Source organism: Vicugna pacos, chromosome 1 (assembly GCF_048564905.1).
Source record: "Vicugna pacos chromosome 1, VicPac4, whole genome shotgun sequence".
Taxonomy (NCBI): domain Eukaryota; kingdom Metazoa; phylum Chordata; class Mammalia; order Artiodactyla; family Camelidae; genus Vicugna; species Vicugna pacos.
Genome location: NC_132987.1, coordinates 68,862,982 through 68,879,071, shown reverse-complemented (window position 1 = coordinate 68,879,071; position 16,090 = coordinate 68,862,982).

Sequence of the window (16,090 nt, the reverse complement as noted above, 5' to 3'; positions counted from 1 at the left end):
GCCCAGATTCCAGAGCTGAGACCAGAGGAGTGAGCAGATCTTAGGCTTTGCCAGACAGGTGAAAAATGAGCTGTGAACGGTCCCCTGCTGGAGGAGGCAAGGCCTTGGTTAAATCATAACGGCACGGTTGATGTGATCTCAGGAGGAGGCTTGCCCTACTAATCCCTCAGGAGACAACTGTCCATGTATAATGTCTCCACCTCATTAGAGCTTCAGTTCTTTTATTAAATATTGAGCACATCAGATGGTTCTCTTTGGTGTGGAGGAGCGGAGTCCTTGTTCTTGGAGGGGGACACCGTGTATCCTCCTGAGAAAGTCCAGTTGGCCATGCTAATTGCTAACAGATTTCTCACACACTGTTATTTCTTCATCTGCCCAGGAAGTACATGCTGCACCACAGGAGACGTGGGATATAACTTTGTTGCTAGGAGTCTAAATGATAGTGGCAATTAATTATTCACACCAGTAAAAGGAAGAAATTTAATGAGCAGCCCAGCAACGGAATCTAGTCCAGGAAGCTGAAGAAGATGAGGAAGACACAGAAAACCCTGGTCACTTAATCCATCACTGATCTTCAGGTGGGACCATGTTCTATGGCAGAACCAGAAAGGACCTAGTTTAAGACCTTCATTTGCAGGTAATGTAACTGAAAACTGGAGGAAGGAAGTAATTTGCCCAAAACACAAAGGAAATGAATGGCCCTGGGCTCTTACCGTGTGCTGTGTTCTAGGTATTTTGTATCTACGTGCTCTTTCAATACTATAAAGTAGGTTCCTTATAGTGAAGTTTGGCTGATTGCCAATTACAGTAATGCTGCCAGTAATAACCTCCTCATCTGGAAACTCACCTAAGAGAACTTTCTGCAGCTTAAATTTCTACAGCCTGCTTGCCTTTTCCTTAAACACTGCTACTAAACCACTGGACGTCAGAGTCAAGAGGAATCAGCCAGAGTGAGCCCAGACACTGGTTTTTAATGTCTATATATAGAGTACTGAGACCATGAGACAGGGGACAGAAAGAATCCAGTTAGATGAGACAAAGTGGGCAGCCTCCATATGATGCTATAACATTCTAGATTCATTATTTTTGTGGCCTCTGCTGCCTATACTCGAATGCCTACTATGAGCAAGCTCCAAAAAGTCTTTTCTTAAGCTAGCTTGAATGAGTTTCTGCTTCTTGCAATCAAAATTTCCATCAAAACTATCACGTCACATAAAGTGAAGTAAGTTAGACAAAGACAACTATCATACAATATCACTTATATGCAGAATCATAAAAAAATTTTATTTATAAAACAAAAATAGACTCACAGACATAGAAAACAAACTATGTTTACCAAAGGGAAAGGGTGAGGAGGGATAAATTAGGGGTTGGGGATTAACAGATACAGGTTACTATATATAAAATAGATAAACAACAAGGACTTACTGTATAGCACAGGGAACTATATTCAATTTCTTGTAATAACACATAAGGAAAAGAATCTGAAAAGAAAAAAACATATATATGTATGTATGTGTATACTGAATCATTTTGCTGTGCACCTGAAACTAACATTGTAAATCAACTACACTTCAATAAAATTTTTTTAAAAAACTAGCATGCACATGCATGTGCGTGTGTGCACGCATGCATGTGTATTCATATACACATGTGCTTAACTGAAGCATGCCAGGTCAAAGAGGTTCAACCAAGAAGTCAAGGAGAAGAGAACAGACTTGACTGAGGACTGGGAAGGTAAAATTTCTACCCTGTTTGGAGTCACATGGTATCTTCTGCTCCTGAACGAATAATAATGATCATAAGTAATGTCAATTAATACTAAAATAACATCTGGGCTCTTCCTATACGCTAGCTTCTAAGCATTTTATATACATGCACTTACTTAACTCTGACAACTCTGTAACACAGGTACTGTTCTTACCCTCATCTTGTAAGAGACAGGTTAAGTGACTAGTCCAATGTTCTCCAGTAAGTAGCAGAGCTAGGATCTGAGCTCAGGACAGCTTCCCGGTCTATGGTCTAGGTGGTGGATGGCCATAGAGCCCCTAAGTTCCTCCTTCTTCTTAAAGGCCCACAAGCCCAACAAAAGGCTTTCAGAATTCCAGAAGGAAAAGGTGGGCATCAGCAAACAAATCGGCCTCCTACGTACTAGGCAAGTAGAAGGTTTAGGAGAAAACATCTGCAAAAGTAATTACTGCTTCAGTTTGTCAGATCTTGTGATTCAAATCACTGCCTCAGTTGGGAAATGACTCTGACTGCATTTTGATTTTGACCTCACTGTTAAGATCCATAGATCAGCATTGTAAACGTGTCAGCCATGAGTGAGAGGCCATGCTCAGTTTTCATGGAGACAATGAGTATTCATGGTTTGTGAGTTTGTGGATGCTAGTAATATTTTGTGTCACCAGTATGACCACGTGTAGCCCTATGAAAAACAAGATAAAAATAAAGTTCGCAATTTTGAAAAACCCCTATGTTGTTTTCATTGTGAAGAATTCAATGATTTTGTTTTCCATGCTAGAAACCCAAAATTAGCCTGCAAACTCATCCTGCAGTTCAAACCAATTCACTACTTAGAGCCAACCCACAATGATCTGTTTTACCTTCTCTTAACTCTTGAGCAGAAAAGATGTAATTCTTTCCCTTTTCACTGGCAATAAAGCGACCATGTGGATCAGAAAGGAGGGATGGTTGCAATGAGCAGAAGACACAAGATGCACCATGAAAGAGGCATCACTGGAGGTTATTCAAAAAAGAATCATAACCATCATAGGCAGAGCCGGATAGTCACACAAAATACAAACTGCCTAAAGATAACAGGTATCAGTTTGATGGAATCATCCCAAATTTTGTCTTAGGTTTGAAGATAGGAAAGAAAATATATCCAATTTATCTGAGTTCAGGGTTTGAAGTATTGGCTCACAGGCTGGTTTCCTATGAAACCTGTTCAAAGGAATAACCTGATTTCCTGCCCATTAGGGATAGCCACCAGATAATTCAGTTTCAGCCACCTAACAATACCTTATGACCCAGAGAATATAAAAGAGAGACGGTGCTGGGAAAGCAAGGCAGACGAAGGAGTGGTAGCCTTTTTGTAAAACACAGGACACATCAGCATTTCCATCTTCAACAAGAAATACCAGAGAATAAGGAATCTGGAAACCGAGAGCCTGTGGATCCCTTTCCATTCCCTTCCTGTCCTTCATCTATTCCAAGGTGTTTTGAGAAACCAAGGCAATTGCTAAAGATTATCTAAATTTCTAATATTTGCTTAGAGTCTATATTTATGAGGAAAAAAAATCCAGGCAGGGGAGAGAGAGAACACAGAGCATGCACAAAGATTCTAGAAAGGCGAGTAAGTCAAAATTTAGGAAAAGCAGCCCTGTGTCAAACATAGCACTGACCTTTACACAGTGAGTTTTTAGTGATTCCCAGGGAACTCATTTAAAAACATTTATTTAACATGTCCAAAGTCCACTCATTTCCCCCTATGTTTGCTCTGATCCACGTAACATACAGACATCTTACGTTTTTTATTAGACTTTCTGATTTACAAAGCACTTTCCCATTCATTAGGTCTCCTGGTTCTTCAAGCAGTCCTACTGGTAGGAACCATTAGATGGGAACACTAAGTCTCACAAAGACTGAAACTTTTACCCAAGATGTGACAGATCTTTCTGGCTACATCTGTCCATATATTAACTCCCTCCCTTCTCTCTGCTGCTTTAGCTGCCAGAATCCATCCACCTCTTTTTAAATAATCAAATACAGCAATTCATCTGGGGAACTAGTCCCTCTTTTTCTCTCAATCCATGGGCTCCAAGTAGAGTTGACTCCATCCTGAGTGTTCTGACTCAGGTCTGTCCTACTGAATATCACAGGCCCTTGTGATGGGGGAATAACCCACTCAGGACTAAAGATGCAATTATACTTGGTTTTGTCTGCTGAAAGAAAGAGGCCATCTCTTTTCCACTGGACTCTACCTCACAAGGTGGAGGCCTGTTGTTCCTAATAGCTATCATATGGAACCTGACTTAGAACCAGCTCTGAAGGAGAACAGGGCTGAGGGATGGAGAACACCAGCTCTAGAAGGCATTTTATGAGCCCCTGGATCAAACCACACATGGAAGGCAACCCCTGTCTTTTCAGTTAAGTAAAACAACCCATTCCTTTTTTCTCTTAAGCTAGTTTGAATTGGGTTTTCTCCCATTTGCCCTCACTAATACATTACCTGATGCCTTGGGGATGTCCCTCTCCAAAATACTCCTCAAGACAGAGGATGATCTTCCCAGATGGAAGACTAGGACAGAAAAGGTCACACAGTCAGGACTCCAACTTAAATATTTTATCACCTGGTATGGAGCTCTTTACCCCTGGCATCGGGATGTCTGGTATTTAGACTTTTTTGTTATTGTTCTTGTTGGTAATTTTGGATACTTTATCTTTCCAAGTAGTCTCTAAGATATCTTAGGATGGAAACATGTTTTTATACAACATCTGTAGTCTTCACAATGCCCTGAATATGGAAATAGCACATATTATTTTTTTCTATTTTACAAATAGTACATAGCACACATTATAAATACTCAACTTTTTTTATTGAATTGGCAAAGGCAGTACAAAGGCGGTAGGGATGACATAGCAGTGGTCAGATGGCTAAATGATAAAAGAATGAAGAGATAAAGTTAATCTTGGTGGTGTCCTTAATAGTGGCATTATGATTCAATGTAAGCTTTAAGATTTTTTTTCGAGAAAAGTAGAATGTAGTTAAAAGGTGGCAATGCCTTATACTGAAAACTGAGAAACCAACAGAATATAGCAGAGTCCTAACCCCACAGTAGGCCTTCAATAAACTTTTATAAAATCTAATCAATAGTTGGGCCCCCATTCAAGTTACCTTGCCATAGAATATACCCAGAAGTGCTTTCTTAATGATAATAAATAACCCTAAACATTTTTCCATGGTTTATTTTTTCATGTTTTATTCATATGTTAATGAATAATAAAAATAGTAACAATTATTTAGTCAAATATCTACTCTGTGCAAGACGCCAGACATATTTTGCATATATTATATCCAATACCTAAAATAAGCTGCAAAGTATGTACTATTATTGAGTTTTTAAAAATAAAAAAGAGGGGAGGGTATAGCTCAAGTGGTAGACAATATGCTTAGCATACACAAGGTCGTGGGTTCAATCCCCAGTACCTCCACTGAAAAACCAAATAAATAAATAAACCTAATTATCCAACCTGCAAATTAAAAAAAAAAGGAAAAATTAAAAATAAAAAAGAGTACCTTAAAGAAGCTAAGTGGGAGTTCTGTTTGGGGAACCAGAAAACTGAATAAATCTCCTTACCAAAAATCACATAAAAATATGGGCTAAAATAATATATAAACATCTACAAAAGAGCTGAGCATATAACAAACTGAAAGAAAATTCCAAGGACCAAAAACAAAGAAGGATCTGAATCCACAGGAGTGTATGAGCTGCAGCTGCACAATCTGGGGGGTGGAAAGGATTCCTGGTATTTGTAACCCAAGTCCCTTGGATTTTATGCCCTGACAGGGCCAAGAGATAAAGTAAGGCACAGAGTGGGAATTAAGTCACCTCTCATAAAACCAGGGACCTCACTGCGTTGTAAATTCAGTGAAAGGGTGAACTAAAAAACCCTATCCACTAGCACAGGGAAATAACAGGAAAACTTCTTGTCATGGCCTGGTTGTGGGTGGGAAATAAATTAACGTTTACCCTAAGAACCTGTAACCAGGAATGTGTCTCTGAGTGTGCTGAGTGTGAATTTACCACTCTCAAGCTAGAGGAACCATAAAAAATAGTTTCCAGCCTGTTAGTGCCCCTGGAGCACCTGAAAGAAAAAAACAAACTTTCTAAAGGGACAAGTTCTCAGCCCAGGCCACCCAGGATTCAAACAGAAAAAGCACTGCTGAATTAGCTTATAATCCAAAATTGTAAAACAAATAAAGAAAATCTCCTCAGCAAACAAGAATCAGCCTATAAAACATACAGCAGATTAAACTCCTCTAAGATCTTCAAATGATGGAACTATCAGGGAAACTGCAAAATAAATATTTTAGATGGTTAATACAGATGGAATGGAAAATTACAAAAAAGGAACAAGACATTACAAATGAATAATAGAAAAACCTGAAAAAGAACAAAGTGAAATATCTTAATTTAGTGATTTAAATGAAAGGAAATAAACAAGAGACATAAAATTTTTATTTCTGAAGTTTGATGGTGAGTTCCCAAGCATTCATTACAGTATTTGCTGTATCTTTTGTATGTCTAAACAAAATAAATTTTAAAAAGTAAAAAATTAAACAAACTCAGTGAATAAATTAAATAGATTAGATATATTGGAAGAAAGAATAATGGACCTGAAAGTATTTATAAGGGAATTACCCAGAATTAAAGTTAGAAAACTGAAGAGATAAAAAATGTAAGATAGCGCTGAAGGGTACAGATGACAGAAGGAAAAGGCCCACCATACATCTAATGGGAGTTCCAGAAAAAGAAAATAGAGAGAAATGGGAAATGTATTAGAGGAAAAGATAACAGCCAAGGATTTCCATGTACTGAAGAAAGACTTAATTCAGGATGCACAATTATTCATGAGCAGAGTAAGTAAAAATAAGTCCACATCTAGATACCCATTGTGAAACTCCACAACACCGGAGAAAAAACTTTAAAAGCATCCAGAGAGAAAACCCAGTATACATACAGATGATAATTAGACAATAAGAGATTTCTCAACAGCAACAACAGAAACAGGAAGATAAAGGAATATTATCTTTGAAATATTCAAAGAAAATAATGTCAACCTTGAATTCTTTACCAATCTAGATCACCATTCATAAGTCAGAGTGAAATAAAGACCATTTCAGGCACAGTAACTCAAAGAGCTTTCCACTAAGAGATACATGCTCAAAGTACCAGTAAAGAATGTACTTTAGGAAGGTTTCTCAACCCAAAAGGGAGGGCTGACATATATGAAAGAATAATGACCAAATAAAACTGCTAAAAACGTGGTTAATCTAGATAAGCATTAATTGTAAAGTCAATAATAACAATGATAATTGGCGAATATAAAACCAGACAAATCCTAAATATTGAACAATAAAACGTAAAAAGAGAGAGGACAAATAGATTCTTAGATTTTTGTAATGTTTAGGAGAAGACTAGAATCTTTCTTAAGCCAAACATGCATGTTAAAATGTTAAGTGTGACCTTTAAAAAATGAAAGCAGAAGGCATGCATTTCAAACAGTAGAAAAGGAAAAATGAATAAAATAACGATATAAGGACGGGAAAAAAGCATAGGAAAAGCAAAGTCAAGAAAAGAACAAAATAAGACGGCAGTAATAAAGGCAATTATTTTATTAATCATGATAAATGTATGATATTATGCATGCTAGTTAAAGACACATTGACAGAGTACAGTTTAAAATATCTAGCAACAAGTTATTTATAGGAACAGATAATTCACAGAAAGCCAAACTATAAAACACATTAACATACAGAGAGATGCTCAACCTTATTAATACTGAGGGAAATGAAAGTTACAACAATAATGGTGTCACATTTCACAGCTATCAGATTGGAAAAACCTTAAAAGTTGAATGATTACCAGCTGTTATGAAGCAATGGCAACCTTCTTAAATAGTTGGTAGAAATATAAATTGATACAATCGCTTTGGGAAAATAGTTGGCAAAATCTAGTAAAGTTAAAAAAAAATACATACCTTCAACCTTGCAAAAACTACTCCCAGGTAAATGTCTTAGGGAAACTGTTACAAAAGTATATATGGATTTATATTCGGAAATACTTATTATAACCCAAATGTGTCCTGATTAAAATGACTACAAGTAGCTGGAGAGGCTGTGGAGAAAGGGGAACCCTCCTACACTGCTGGTGGGAATGCAGTTTGGTGTAGCCACTATGGAAAACAGTGTGGAGATTCCTCAAAAGACTAGGAATAGACTTACCATATGACCCAGGAATCCCACTCCTGGGCTTGTATCCAGAAGGAACCCTACTTCAGGATGACACCTGCACCCCAATGTTCATAGCAGCACTATTTACAATAGCCAAAACATGGAAACAGCCTAAATGTCCATCAACAGGTGACTCGATAAAGAAGCTGTGGTATATTTATACAATGGAATACTACTCAGCCATAAAAACCGACAGCATAATGCCATTTGCAGCAACATGGATGCTCCTGGAGAATGTCATTCTAAGTGAAGTAAGCCAGAAAGAGAAAGAAAAATACCATATGAGATCGCTCATATGTGGAATCTAAAAAACAAAAACAAAAACAAACAAACAAACAAAAACAAAGCGTAAATACAGGACAGAAATAGACTCATAGACAGAGAATACAGACTTGTGGTTGCCAGGGGGACAGAGGGTGGGAAGGGATAGACTGGGATTTCAAAATTGTAGAATAGATAAACAAGATTATACTGTATAGCACAGGGAAATATACACAAAATGTTATAGTAGCTCACAGAGAAAAAAAATGTAACAATGAGTGTGCATATGCCCATTTATGACTGAAAATTTGTGCCAAACACGAATTTGACACAACATTGTAAAATGATTATAAATCAATCAAAAATGTTAAAAAAAAATGACAAGTAGTAAATGGACATCACCAGGAGCATCAACTTAAATTCCAAATTAAGAAGAATGGAATACTATGCAACCAGTAACAGGAGTGAGTGAATGACAACCACATGCATAAAGATAAATTTCAGAAGTAATGCTGAGCAACAAAGGCAAGTTGCAACAGGATATTATAGTACACTATTTACTTAAAGCTTAAAACTCACAGAATAACACTATATATTTTTATAGGTTCATAAATATGATATAAATATGAACCTATAAAAATATGCAAAAAGTGATAAATGCAAAATTCAGGAACAGAGAGAGGACATAAGATCAGGAAGCAATAAACATTATACTAAAACTGAAGAAGTTATTTTTTTTTATTGCAAAATGTTAAAAGTAGACAAGCAGGTAGTATGTCCATGGATTTCATTGTATTAGTCTTGCTACTTTGCTTTATGGGCAAAATAGCTCAGAATTTTAAAAAGATACATACAACATAAATATACACAATTTTTATTTTAACATCTTTAAGAATTAGGGGAGGGAGGTGTTCAGCTCAAATGGTAGAGTACATGCTTAGCATGCACGAGGTCCTGGGTTCAATCCCCAGTACCTCCTCTATAAAAATAAACAATAAATAAACCTAATTACCTCCCCCCAAAAGTAAAAAAAAATTAATAAAAAAGTAAAAAAGAAACTTTAAAAATTTAAAAAAGTAACAGTTGAGCATTGTGTTAGACTAGGATTTCTCAAACTGGAATGGAGAAGAGTCAGTTGCAGATCTTGTTAAAAGGCAAATTCTAATTAGCAAGTTTGGGGCTAGGTCTAAGAATATGAATTTTGCAAAATATATCTGTCATCTCTGTCATGGGTTATACTTTCTCAACTCTCTGATGGTCAGGCTTGTTTACATAGGTTGCTTTGGCCATGAAATACGCAGAAATGATGCATATTATTTCCTAGGAGAGGCTTAAAGAGCCATCATGTGCCTTTCCATGATTTCTTTTCCTTCTGCAATGAAACTAGCAATGATTCAGGTAGATGTGTCTCTATCAGCCTGGGTCCAGGAATAAGGACACGCAGAACAAACTCAAGCTCACCACCCAGGTGAGGTAGCATGAGTGAGAAGTAGAAAAGCTTCATTGATGTAAGCCACTGAGATAAGAGACTATTTGTTACTCCGGTGTAACCCAGCCTATTCTGATTAATACAAGTTGTGCTGTACAGTATATGTGTGTTATACTGAGTTTAAAGGACCACCTTCCACCACTTATTTGACTGGGGGATTTGGCCAAGATATCTAACTTTTCTGGACCTCAGCTACCTCATCTGGAAAATGGAAATACAATTTGCTTGCCTGAAGGTAGAAAAAAATACATAAAACAGCTCAGAAAGAGTCTGCTTATGAATGAACTAGATCCCAGCAACCTCTCCCAAAAAGAAGAAAATGGAGAGGACAGAGAAGGAAAAAGAAAGAGGAGGAGGGTAGGGAGGAGGAGGAGAAAGATGAGGCCAAATGATGTGTCTAATATTGTACAGCTAATGGGGTACTGGATTGATACACCAACCCAGGCAGTTTCTCTCCAAAACCCATTCCTTTTTCTACTCGGCCACGCTGTTGAGGCCAATCTGAATGAAGAGGTTTTTTCAATCTGAAGAGCATTTTTCAGTTTGAAAGGGCTAAGCCCAGTCCTGACCCCCATCTCTTTTATGAACACACCTTGATTCATCTACAACCTCCTTTCTCCCCACCCAGCTTCACTGCTTCTTTACCCTTCCCAATCCCAGAAATCAGAAGCAGGTGCCATCGCTTCAACAAGAGTAAGAATGAATAAGACTATGCATTTTAATGGAAGAGCTCAGATGGGACCATCCTCTGAATGCTACCTTCTTACAGCTTGCATCTGAAAATATGCCCTGTGTCCACTGAGGAGATCACCTAATCGTGCTTTCAGCTTATTATTCAACAAATTAATAATATTTGTCAAGTGCTTTCTTGGAGGCTGTGATTGTGTTCACAGGTGCATGATCTGGGAAGAGGAAGAAATTAGCCAGTGGTGCTGATAATATTGGATGGGAAAACACTGCACATGATGAAAACTCTGAAGAGGAAAACGAAACCCTAAGGCTTTAAATATATAAAGAAAAGACGAGATTGAAATTGGGAAAAAATGCAAACTGTATATAAACTAAGATATATGTATCTTAGGAAAAATTATTCCAAAGCACAAATATTCATTGAGAATAAAAAAATAGATAAGCTGAAAGGGACCAGGGAGTGACAGGTAAGAATGAATGTTGGTGATAAATATGAATAAGTTATGAAATCTCAATGTGCTATTTCAACAAAAAAGGGCCATTGCTTTTTTTTTTTTTTGATTATATAAGAAAAGGGCTCGTGTCCCAGAAAATACAAATGATCATTTATCTTTAAAAAACTGATTAAACTGTACCTAGAATACTGCATCTGTGTAGCAGCTTGGGAACTATTAATAAATAAGAGAGCTAAGGTCAGTCTGAATAGGACGATCTGAACAGCTAATGGGTAGGCGACTCAGGTCAACTAACACTTACTCAGTGCCCAGGGTGGGCCAAGCTCCGTCTTGGGTCAAAAGGTATAGAGAGTTTCCAATTTAGTTTGGTTTCAGTCCTGACTGGAATCAAAAGAAAGAGCATGTGTTAACTTTACTGTTTTCACCCCTGGACAGGAATGAAAAGCTTCCCAAGCAGCACAGATCACATACATGTTTTTCTGATTTACTTTTAATCTCAAGAGTTGGCTGACTCCAGCACACAAGCCACATCTGTAACAGCAGTCTGCATCTCCACTGCCTTTGTCAAGAGGGCTCAGAAATATAAACTGAGTGATTAGGAAGAGAGCCCCTTTACTGTTAGAACCAGCAGTATGGTGCGTTTGGAAGGCTGCCTAACAGCTCTTCCCCCAGTCTCTCCACTGTTGTTAGAATTTGCTCTTTCAAATCAAAATGCTTCTCCACCAAGGCCCTGCCTCTTCTCCTTGAATGCTACAGGGAAAGGTAAAAAGGTTCATTATGCCTCGAACCAATAGCACAGTACCGTTTACAGTGGAAGACTTCCTCTCAGCCTCCACCAAAGTGCAACATGGGATATTAGCCACTATAGTTCTCAATCTAAGACAACGAAGGGAGGTATTCGTCAGGGTCTAATGAAATCTCCATACAAATAAGGGGATAGTGATCCACCCAGGAATGCAAAGAGAAAAAAAAAAGGAAAGAAAATACTCACACAGATACAAGATGGAGAAGTGGCTCTGCGGAGGAGTAAGTGGTAAAGACAGCCTAGAGATCAGCATGGATCACAATCTGACCAAGAAATAGCCACATGGCCCTAGAGTTTAAACAGCTCTACATCACTAACAATATAGAAGGGTTAATATAGCTAACACTTTTTACACACCAGGCACTGAACTAAGTACGATGCAAACATTAATTCACCTCATCTTTAAACCACAACCAGATTATCATTATTCTCATTTTAGAGACGAGGAAATGCCACAGAGAAAGATCAACAGGGTGGTGGAAGGTCACAGGGCTAGAACTCCTGCCCCAGAAGTGAGATTTGAACCCAGGTATTCTGACCAAGGAAACACACATGAACAATTGGCACTTGCGAGTACAACATGGAGACCAAAAGAAGAGCCACAAAGATGGAGGAAAGAAGTTTTTAAAGTAAGAGTTACGAGGTTAATTTTTTTTAAGTTGTGCTATTTATGTTGGAAAAAAAAAAAGTACTCCCCTGAGGAGGAAGAGAAGGAAGAACAAGCTGTATTTTTATTCGTTAGAAACCCTTGCATTCCAGCAATTTGCTTGAAACAGGCACACAGCTTTTGACACAATTACTTGGGAAGTTTAAATGAGTTGTTCCAACTAAAGGATTAACAAGATAGGCTTGCATTTGTTTGCATATGGAAAAAATAATAAATAAATCCATCTTTCTACACTGTTTTTATGTTTTATAGGCAAAGGGCTTTTTTTTGGGGGGGTGTATGTTGCAAAAATGAATAATGCCAAGAAAAAGAGGGGAACCTTGAAAAGAAGCACTTCTTGCTTTCATATTATTATCTTTTCTTTTTCTGAATGTCTATCCACTGCCTCAGCCTGGAACACACCTGCATCAGGTGCTATGTGAGTTGCAGAAGACATGATTCTTCACCAGATGAGGCCACAATCTCACAGTACAGGAAAGAAAAATAAAAATAAAAGAAATATAAGGTGGAAACAAGAAATTCCCCAAAATGGGGAGGGAGAGTTGACTGCATAAATTTAAAGGGCAAAAAGAGTACATCTGATTGGAGAAGTCTGAAGAGGTTTCCAACAGAAAACTGAGATGGAACTGAATGCTAGGAAGAATTCTGACCAGAAAAAAGGCATCCCAGGAAAGAAGGTCAGCATGAATGAAGACTCAGTGATGGACAAGAACAGTGTTCATTTGAAAAATATTGAGGGCCATAATTTGGTATGAACGTCGGATGCTTACATGGGAGAAGTGGCCGACGTAAGTGAAAAAATAAGTTGAAGCCATATTGTAGAAGATCTTAAAATTTGAACTTTTGACACAGATAGCCATCAAGGTTCCCACGCAGGAGAGTGGCAAGGTCAGAGATAACATGCTGCAGAAAACTCACTGTGTGAGTAGTACTACTGAGCATGGATTGGGTCACAAAGAGACCTGAAGTAGGGAGCTGAGAAATGTTCATCCCTAAGCTATGAACCACACCCTCAGTCATCTACAACCACCATTTCCAAAGCCTGCCTTTGCTCACGCAAGGATTAAGGCAAGAGAACAGACGTTAAGTCCACATGTCCCACCACTGTAGGAAAAAACCAAGTCCACACCAAGTCGCGTATGAAGACGGCTGCCACGTTGCCAGCCTGGGGGGCAGTCTCTGCCATCTGTCCTGATTCAGAGCTTCCTCCTTGCCCTGTGGTTATGTTCCTGACCCGAGATAACCTCTTACGATTTTGCTTCTGGCCCTCTGCTGCAGTTTTGCCATCTCTGATTTCTATCTTGGCCCACTGGTACTTTGGCTGCAAACTGGTATTTTGTTTGACCAGACTCCTAGACTCTCTATTCTAATGTTGCCCTGAGATGGTGCTTTCAGATGTATTGTGGTCCCACACTCTGCAGCCAAGGGCCGTTCCAGCCCCATCCTTATCCAGGCCATGATCTGAAACCTCTCGGGTCTGGAACCCCAGAACTCCACTAACCAGGAAAGATTCATAGAAACTGTTACCTCAGAGGAGAGGTACTTTCCAAGTATCTCCATCTCCCAGTGATTTATGAAATCATCCTAGTGCTAACAGCCAGAGTCATTAGCGCCTAAGATTCAAAAACAGGAAGACTCTTCCAGCCCTATCTTCCTCATTTTATCCAGAAATTACATTTATGTGTGTGTGTGTATACAGTGACTTATTCACAGTCACGCAAAGTGGCAACCAGAACTAACATCTCCTGACTCTCAATCCAACAGATATTTGGTAGCAGTTAGAATGTATAAAGTGTTTTCAATCTAAATTACAGATGCAATCAAGACCACAATGACTGCATAATTTTTATCCACATCCTACAGCACTTTATTCCATGACCCCACATTGCTTATTAATTGCTTCATTCAATCATCTTGGCTTCCCAAATGGACTGAAATTCTTGGAGGGCAGGCATTAAATTGTCTTTCTGCATCCCCAGCCACCTGGTATGGTGCTAGACAAAAGGTAGATCCCCAAAAATCACCTCATGTGTCTGCTGATTACAAAGAAGAGGTGAATTTCTGTTCCCTTATGCTGTTGTATATCACTAATGCACCATTAGGAGGGAAAAATTATGAACAGCTTTTTTTTAAACTGTTTTAATGTTGATAAATTAAATATATTAATATTAGACTCTTAATGAAGTAAATGAGAACTAATATCAACATCTACCACCAGCAATTAAGGAAACCTGAAGTGATTCCTGTATCTGCAGATGAGAAAAACAGCTGTTGAATCATTTCTCAGCAACAACGCCTAATCCTTTATTAATACATGTTTCCTGTGCTGAAGTAAACGTGGTGTCTCCCCTATTTTCTACCCGTTCCCATTCTTTACAAGCTGTAACAAACAAAACTGTAAGTGTAGAGGGATTTCTTAATCTAGAATCTGGTACCTTAAACAAAGTGGAAGTCATTTCCCCTTTATTTACCCACAGAATAATGACCTCAAATGAGATTTCTCCAAAGATGGGGAGAACTAATGGAAGAATCATTCAATTTTATAAAACCCATCACATGAATTAGGACACTGACGAGTAGTGGTCTGAACTTGTTCTCCTGCTTCTAAACCAGTGTACGTTTGAAAAATCTTGTAGTTGAACATAGTTTTACAGACATTTTGGGGCAAAAGGATGATTAATAAATACTGCCACCAATCATCATATTACTACTATCACAACTGCATTCCATTTCTACTCAAATTGCTCTGGACACCTTCATGGTTAAATATAAAAAACAAGTAAATGAACAAAAACATCGTAGCACCTCCGGCATTTGAAAGTGGAGTTTGCTGGGCTGTAAAATCAGTGAGTTATTTGTCATGCAGCTTAATTCTGTCATAAAATGCTAATCAGCCTTTCTGTCACTTTGCTCTTGCCCCATATCTTTTTATGAGAACATTAACATAGTTATTACAGAGCAGAGACTCTTATGGTTGCAAACATACTTACCATTTATGCATATTTTGGTCCAAAAAAAAATAAGGTTGCCACCAAGTGCCCCAGACTCCTATTTAGCCATAATCCTGGTTTCTGGCATGGAGGGCTTGGGTCTGCCACGCCATCTGGACGACAGTACCAGGGAGCCAGCGCCGGGATAGCTTCCCCTCGCTCAGACCATTATGCAGGGGTCAAGCTATGAGCATTTCCTCCCATAGATGAGGCTTCCTTTGTCGAGTTGTGAAACATGAACTGTATTTCAGGGGACTCCTTTATAACAGTCCCTACAAAGGAAAAATAGACCCTAGAAGATAATTCCCCAAAGGTCTTCAGAGTTGAAATCTCCTCCCAGAAACTGAAGCCGTAAGGACCCCAGAAAGTCTACTCATTCACATGTGCAATCAGCATTCCAAAGCAACTCTAATGAACAGCTGTAGGACGAGGTAATTCTTTCCAAAACTGGGCCTTTACTAGAGCTGTCAGGCAGGCATCTTACGTCTCAGTAACTTGTCCGTTGGCCCAGGAAGAAGCTACTGTCCTCTAAAGACATGTTTTATACCACAAATGTGGGCTTTGAACTGGGACAGTTGTGAATTTGAATTCTGGCTCCATCACTTACTCCGTAGCTCTTGTCCAATTACTTGTCTTTTCCGAGCATCTGGGTTTGTTGTTGTTGTTGTTGTTACCTGTCTAGTTGTTGTAAAGATTACAACAGTGTCTGAAAA